The sequence below is a fragment of the Dendrobates tinctorius genome, unplaced genomic scaffold (assembly GCF_039654945.1).
Source record: "Dendrobates tinctorius isolate UK_male_01 unplaced genomic scaffold, ASM3965494v1 ptg000048l, whole genome shotgun sequence".
NCBI classification, from domain to species: Eukaryota; Metazoa; Chordata; class Amphibia; order Anura; family Dendrobatidae; genus Dendrobates; species Dendrobates tinctorius.
Genome location: NW_027361716.1, coordinates 6,472,501 through 6,480,000, shown reverse-complemented (window position 1 = coordinate 6,480,000; position 7,500 = coordinate 6,472,501). Strand labels below are relative to the sequence as shown.

The 7,500-nt window shown below is 37.7% G+C and overlaps 4 non-coding genes across 4 annotated transcripts; all 4 read left to right on the top strand.

The window, feature by feature from the left end:
• The first annotated feature begins 1,952 nt into the window (after positions 1 to 1,952).
• TRNAF-AAA (transfer RNA phenylalanine (anticodon AAA)) lies at positions 1,953 to 2,034 on the top strand. The gene has a single exon. It is a non-coding gene; the product is annotated as a tRNA-Phe (tRNA).
• Positions 2,035 to 2,688: 654 nt separating this feature from the next.
• TRNAQ-UUG (transfer RNA glutamine (anticodon UUG)) lies at positions 2,689 to 2,760 on the top strand. Its single transcript has one exon. It is a non-coding gene; the product is annotated as a tRNA-Gln (tRNA).
• A 915-nt stretch (positions 2,761 to 3,675) lies between these two features.
• Positions 3,676 to 3,757, top strand: TRNAS-UGA (transfer RNA serine (anticodon UGA)). Its single transcript has one exon. It is a non-coding gene; the product is annotated as a tRNA-Ser (tRNA).
• A 1,630-nt stretch (positions 3,758 to 5,387) lies between these two features.
• On the top strand, positions 5,388 to 5,469 carry TRNAS-AGA (transfer RNA serine (anticodon AGA)). Its single transcript has one exon. It is a non-coding gene; the product is annotated as a tRNA-Ser (tRNA).
• The last annotated feature ends 2,031 nt before the right edge of the window (positions 5,470 to 7,500 follow it).

Sequence of the window (7,500 nt, the reverse complement as noted above, 5' to 3'; positions counted from 1 at the left end):
TTTTTACTTGGAAATGATTATGTTCAGTCTTCTCAGCATTTTTGGATTATTTTTAAGGATGTTTTTTTAGCTGACTGACTCCAAATCCACATTATGAAGAGGGAAAAGCTTTAAACTGTGAATGGTTCCCATTGATGATGACTTTAAATCAGATTTTGCATTTTACTGAGAACTTGTATTTTCTTTTCATTTTCTGAGATGTCTTCCAGTGGGTTGATCACTGAGCTTGATCATGGTGCTATTAGAAAACATGTGTGAAACTCATAAAAGCTTGACATCTGAGTAGTCGTGGCCGAGTGGTCTGAAATCCATTGGGGTCTCCCCGCGCAGGTTCAAATTCTGCTGACTACGTCTATGTTTTAATAACTTTTTGACCTTTTATCTTTGTTGTTCAATTTGCATGTTTACTAGTCTATTCCCCATGACAGTGATCTGTGATGGAGCGAGTTTCTAGGACCAAACTGACTTTATCTTTGACTGTTCTTTAGATAATCTATTCTGGAGCAACATTACATGTGCGACTTGCCGCTAATCAAAAGAAGCACCGTGGGTGCCATCAGGTAAGAGGTTTTTCTCTTGATCTTGTCCAGCAGCCACAGACCGCTGTCCTGGCTAATGGACTGGGACATGCACTTTGATTTGCACAAACCTTAAATTATCTCTCAGATGAAGCCTTTTACCATGCAATGCTAATCTTTATCAACTACTGGATGAACAGTTTTCTAACAGTATAAGTTTTGCAATTTATTTTTTTCACACTTTTTCCAAGTAACAGATACAGCAATCTTTTTACTAGCCACTTTTCATCAACATTTCAAACTGTCCTAGCTGTGATATCGTGGAAATGTTGGTAAATTTGTGGAATGAAAGGTTATAAGATATCAATTTACCATTGTGTATGATTGCAGATTTGCACTGCAGCTTTGGAGCCTGTTTTCGCCATCGTTCACAATTTCATATGCTTTATTCTGCACAACAAGCCGCAGCCATGACTGTGTAATGGTTAGCACTCTGGACTTTGAATCCTGTTATCTGAGTTCAAATCTCAGTGGAACCTGGGCACACATTTCGATTTTTCCATCTGCACTCAGATCGACGATGCCCAATGTTTATGATGAAACAAGCAATTTAAAATCCACATAATAAAAGACAAAAAAAGAGTTCAAGGATTCATGGAATACCATGGTCAAAGCTGTCAATCAAGTAGGATTAGCAAAATTAAAATTGTTTATGTCACTCATTGTCAATGTCATACCAAGCAATCTCATTATTCACATAACACTCTTTCCAAGTGGGTGAATCTGACAAGGATTTGAAGCCAAAATGGCTTCAGGAAGTGTTTTTGATTTTTCTCTAAGCCATCTTTTCTTGTGTTTTCCAGAATTTCCTAAAGTGCCTTATAAACATTTTTGGTGGTGTTTTTCTAAAAATTCTTTTCGGCGTCTTTTGAATGTGTTTTGTGGCTTTTTTTGTAGCACACAAAAGTCAATCAGGACCCTTTATAGGGTCTTTCGAACCTTACCCTTGACTTGTATTATAGGTATGGAGCTGTTCAAAGTGAAAAACAGCTGAAGATTGATATGGTAATTTCAGTTAACCGCTGGACATTTTTGGAAACTTGAGATGGTTAATAGACGCTCCAAAGCCTGATCAAATGAACATCAAGTCTTTTTTACTTGGAAATGATTATGTTCAGTCTTCTCAGCATTTTTGGATTATTTTTAAAGATGTTTTTGGAGCTGACTGACTCCAAATCCACATTATGAAGAGGGAAAAGCTTTAAACTGTGAATGGTTCCCATGGATGATGAATTTAAATCAGATTTTTGCATTTTACTGAGACCTTGTATTTTCTTTTCTTTTTCTGAGATGTCTTCCAGAGGGTTGATCACTGAGCTTGATCATGGAGCTATTAGAAAAGGTGTGTGAAACTCATAACAGCTTGACGTCTGAGTAGTCGTGGCCGAGTGGTTAAGGCGATGGACTAAAAAGCCATTGGGGTCTCACCGCGCAGGTTCAAATCCTGCCGACTACGTCTATGTTTCATAAACTTTTTGACCTTTTACCTTTGTTGTTCAATTTGCATGTTTACTAGTCTATTCCCCATGACAGTGATATGTGATGGAGCTAGTTTCTAGGACCAAACTGACTTTATCTTTGACTGTTCTTTAGATAATCTATTCTGGAGCAACATTACATGTGCGACTTGCCGCTAATCAAAAGAAGCACCGTGGGTGCCATCAGGTAAGAGGTTTTTCTCTTGATCTTGTCCAGCAGCCACAGACCGCTGTCCTGGCTAATGGACTAGGACATGCACTTTGATTTGCACAAATCTTAAATTATCTCTCAGATGAAGCCTTTTACCATGCAATGCTAATCTTTATCAACTACTGGATGAACAGTTTTCTAACAGTATAAGTTTTGCAATTTATTTTTTTCACACTTTTTCCAAGTAACAGATACAGCAATCTTTTTACTAGCCACTTTTCATCAACATTTCAAACTGTCCTAGCTGTGATATCGTGGAAATGTTGGTAAATTTGTGGAATGAAAGGTTATAAGATATCAATTTACCATTGTGTATGATTGCAGATTTGCACTGCAGCTTTGGAGCCTGTTTTCGCCATCGTTCACAATTTCATATGCTTTATTCAGCACAACAAGCCGCAGCCATGACTGTGTAATGGTTGGTTCCATGGTGTAATGGTTAGCACTCTGGACTTTGAATCCTGTGATCTGAATTCAAATCTCAGTGGAACCTGGGCACACATTTCGATTTTTCCATCTGCACTCAGATCGATGATGCCCAATGTTTATGATGAAACAAGCAATTTAAAATCCACATAATAAAAGACAAAAAAAGAGTTCAAGGATTCATGGAATACCATGGTCAAAGCTGTCAATCAAGTAGGATTAGCAAAAATTAAAATTGTCTATGTCACTCATTGTCTATGTCATACCAAGCAATCTCATACTCTGTGACTTGAGTCAATATTCACATAACACTCTTTCCAAGTGGGTGAATCTGACAAGGATTTGAAGCCAAAATGGCTTCAGGAAGTGTTTTTGATTTTTCTCTAAGCCATCTTTTCTTGTGTTTTCCAGAATTTCCTAAAGTGCCTTATAAACATTTTTGGTGGTGTTTTTCTAAAAATTCTTTTCGGCGTCTTTTGAATGTGTTTTGTGGCTTTTTTTGTAGCACACAAAAGTCAATCGGGACCCTTTATACGGTCTTTCGAACCTTACCCTTGACTTGTATTATAGGTATGGAGCTGTTCAAAGTGAAAAACAGCTGAAGATTGATATGGTAATTTCAGTTAACCGCTGGACATTTTTGGAAACTTGAGATGGTTAATAGATGCTCCAAAGCCTGATCAAATGAACATCAAGTCTTTTTTACTTGGAAATGATTATGTTCAGTCTTCTCAGCATTTTTGGATTATTTTTAAAGATGTTTTTGGAGCTGACTGACTCCAAATCCACATTATGAAGAGGGAAAAGCTTTAAACTGTGAATGGTTCCCATTGATGATGACTTTAAATCAGATTTTTGCATTTTACTGAGACCTTGTATTTTCTTTTCATTTTCTGAGATGTCTTCCAGAGGGTTGATCACTGAGCTTGATCATGGTGCTATTAGAAAACATGTGTGAAACTCATAACAGCTTGACGTCCGAGTAGTCGTGGCCGAGTGGTTAAGGCGATGGACTTGATATCCATTGGGGTCTCCCCGCGCAGGTTCAAATCCTGCCGACTACGTCTAAGTTTCAATAACTTTTTGACCTTTTATCTTTGTTGTTCAATTTGCATGTTTACTAGTCTATTCCCCATGACAGTGATCTGTGATGGAGCGAGTTTCCAGGACCAAACTGATTTTATCTTTGACTGTCCTTTAGATAATCTATTCTGGAGCAACATTACATGTGCGACTTGCCGCTAATCAAAAGAAGCACCGTGGGTGCCATCAGGTAAGAGGTTTTTCTCTTGATCTTGTCCAGCAGCCACAGACCGCTGTTCTGGCTAATGGACTGGGACATACACTTTGATTTGCACAAAACTTAAATTATCTCTCAGATGAAGCCTTTTACCATTCAATGCTAATCTTTATCAACTACTGGATGAACAGTTTTCTAACAGTATAAGTTTTGCAATTTATTTTTTTCACACTTTTTCCAAGTAACAGATACAGCAATCTTTTTACTAGCCACTTTTCATCAACATTTCAAACTGTCCTAGCTGTGATATCGTGGAAATGTTGGTAAATTTGTGGAATGAAAGGTTATAAGATATCAATTTACCATTGTGTATGATTGCAGATTTGCACTGCAGCTTTGGAGCCTGTTTTCGCCATCGTTCACGATTTCATATGCTTTATTCAGAACAACAAGCCGCAGACATCATTATGTCATGGTTGGTTCCATGGTGTAATGGTTAGCACTCTGGACTTTGAATCCTGTGATCTGAGGTCAAATCTCAGTGGAACCTGGGCACACAATTCTATTTTTCCATCTGCACTGAGATCGACGATGCCCAATGTTTATGATGAAACAAGCAATTTAAAATCCACATAATAAAGACAAAAAAAGAGTTCAAGGATTCATGGTCAAAGCTGTCAATCAAGGAGGATTAGCAAAAATTAAAATTGTCTATATCACTCATTGTCTATGTCATACCAAGCAATCTCATACTCTGTGACTTGAGTCAATATTCACATAACACTCTTTCCAAGTGGGTGAATCTGACAAGGATTTGAAGCCAAAATGGCTTCAGGAAGTGTTTTTGATTTTTCTCTAAGCCATCTTTTCTTGTGTTTTCCAGAATTTCCTAAAGTGCCTTATAAACATTTTTGGTGGTGTTTTTCTAAAAATTCTTTTCGGCGTCTTTTGAATGTGTTTTGTGGCTTTTTTTGTAGCACACAAAAGTCAATCAGGACCCTTTATAGGGTCTTTCGAACCTTACCCTTGACTTGTATTATAGGTATGGAGCTGTTCAAAGTGAAAAACAGCTGAAGATTGATATAGTAATTTCAGTTAACCGCTGGACATTTTTGGAAACTTGAGATGGTTAATAGACGCTCCAAAGCCTGATCAAATGAACATCAAGTCTTTTTTACTTGGAAATGATTATGTTCAGTCTTCTCAGCATTTTCTGATTATTTTTAAGGATGTTTTTGGAGCTGACTGACTCCAAATCCACATTATGAAGAGGGAAAAGCTTTAAACTGTGAATGGTTCCCATTGATGATGACTTTAAATCAGATTTTTGCATTTTACTGAGACCTTGTATTTTCTTTTCATTTTCTGAGATGTCTTCCAGAGGGTTGATCACTGAGCTTGATCATGGTGCTATTAGAAAACATGTGTGAAACTCATAACAGCTTGACGTCCGAGTAGTCGTGGCCGAGTGGTTAAGGCGATGGACTAGAAATCCATTGGGGTCTCCCCGCGCAGGTTCAAATCCTGCCGACTACGTCTATGTTTCAATAAGATTTTGACCTTTTATCTTTGTCGTTCAATTTGCATGTTTACTAGTCTATTCCCCATGACAGTGATCTGTGATGGAGCGAGTTTCTAGGACCAAACTGACTTTATCTTTGACTGTTCATTAGATAATCTATTCTGGAGGAACATTACATGTGCGACTTGCCGCTAATCAAAAGAAGCACCGTGGGTGCCATCAGGTAAGAGGTTTTTCTATTGATCTTGTCCAGCAGCCACAGACCGCTGTCCTGGCTAATGGACTGGGACATGCACTTTGATTTGCACATACCTTAAATTATCTCTCAGATGAAGCCTTTTACCATGCAATGCTAATCTTTATCAACTACTGGATGAACAGTTTTCTAACAGTATAAGTTTTGCAATTTATTTTTTTCACACTTTTTCCAAGTAACAGATACAGCAATCTTTTTACTAGCCACTTTTCATCAACATTTCAAACTGTCCTAGCTGTGATATCGTGGAAATGTTGGTAAATTTGTGGAATGAAAGGTTATAAGATATCAATTTACCATTGTGTATGATTGCAGATTTGCACTGCAGCTTTGGAGCCTGTTTTCGCCATCGTTCACGATTTCATATGCTTTATTCAGCACAACAAGCCGCAGCCAAGAATGTGTCATGCTTGGTTCCATGGTGTAATGGTTAGCACTCTGTATTTTGAATCCAGTGATCTGAGTTGAAATCTCAATAGAACCTGAGCACATATTTTGATTTTTCCATCTGCACTCAGATCGACGATTCCCAATGTTTATGATAAAACAAGCAATTTAAAATACACATAATAAAAGACAAAAAAAGAGTTCAAGGATTCATGGAATACCATGGTCAAAGCTGTCAATCAAGTAGGATTAGCAAAAATTAAAATTGTCTGTCACTCATTGTCTATGTCATACCAAGCAATCTCATACTCTGTGACTTGAGTCAATATTCACATAACACTCTTTCCAAGTGGGTGAATCTGACAAGGATTTGAAGCCAAAATGGCTTCAGGAAGTGTTTTTGATTTTTCTCTAAGCCATCTTTTCTTGTTTTTTCCAGAATTTCCTAAAGTGCCTTATAAACATTTTTGGTGGTGTTTTTCTAAAAATTCTTTTCGGCGTCATTTGAATGTGTTTTGTGGCTTTTTTTGTAGCACACAAAAGTCAATCAGGACCCTTTATAGGGTCTTTCGAACCTTACCCTTGACTTGTATTATAGGTATGGAGCTGTTCAAAGTGAAAAACAGCTGAAGATTGATATGGTAATTTCAGTTAACCGCTGGACATTTTTGGAAACTTGAGATGGTTAATAGACGCTCCAAAACCTGATCAAATGAACATCAAGTCTTTTTTACTTGGAAATGATTATGTTCAGTCTTCTCAGCATTTTTGGATTATTTTTAAGGATGTTTTTGGAGCTGACTGACTCCAAATCCACATTATGAAGAGGGAAAAGCTTTAAACTGTGAATGGTTCCCATTGATGATGACTTTAAATCAGATTTTGCATTTTACTGAGACCTTGTATTTTCTTTTCATTTTCTGAGATGTCTTCCAGTGGGTTGATCACTGAGCTTGATCATGGTGCTATTAGAAAACATGTGTGAAACTCATAAAAGCTTGACGTCTGAGTAGTCGTGGCCGAGTGGTCTGAAATCCATTGGGGTCTCCCCGCGCAGGTTCAAATTCTGCCGACTACGTCTATGTTTCAATAACTTTTTGACCTTTTATCTTTGTTGTTCAATTTGCATGTTTACTAGTCTATTCCCCATGACAGTGATCTGTGATGGAGCGAGTTTCTAGGACCAAACTGACTTTATCTTTGACTGTTCTTTAGATAATCTATTCTGGAGCAACATTACATGTGCGACTTGCCGCTAATCAAAAGAAGCACCATGGGTGCCATCAGGTAAGAGGTTTTTCTCTTGATCTTGTCCAGCAGCCACAGACCGCTGTCCTGGCTAATGGACTGGGACATGCACTTTGATTTGCACAAACCTTAAATTATCTCTCAGATGAAGCCT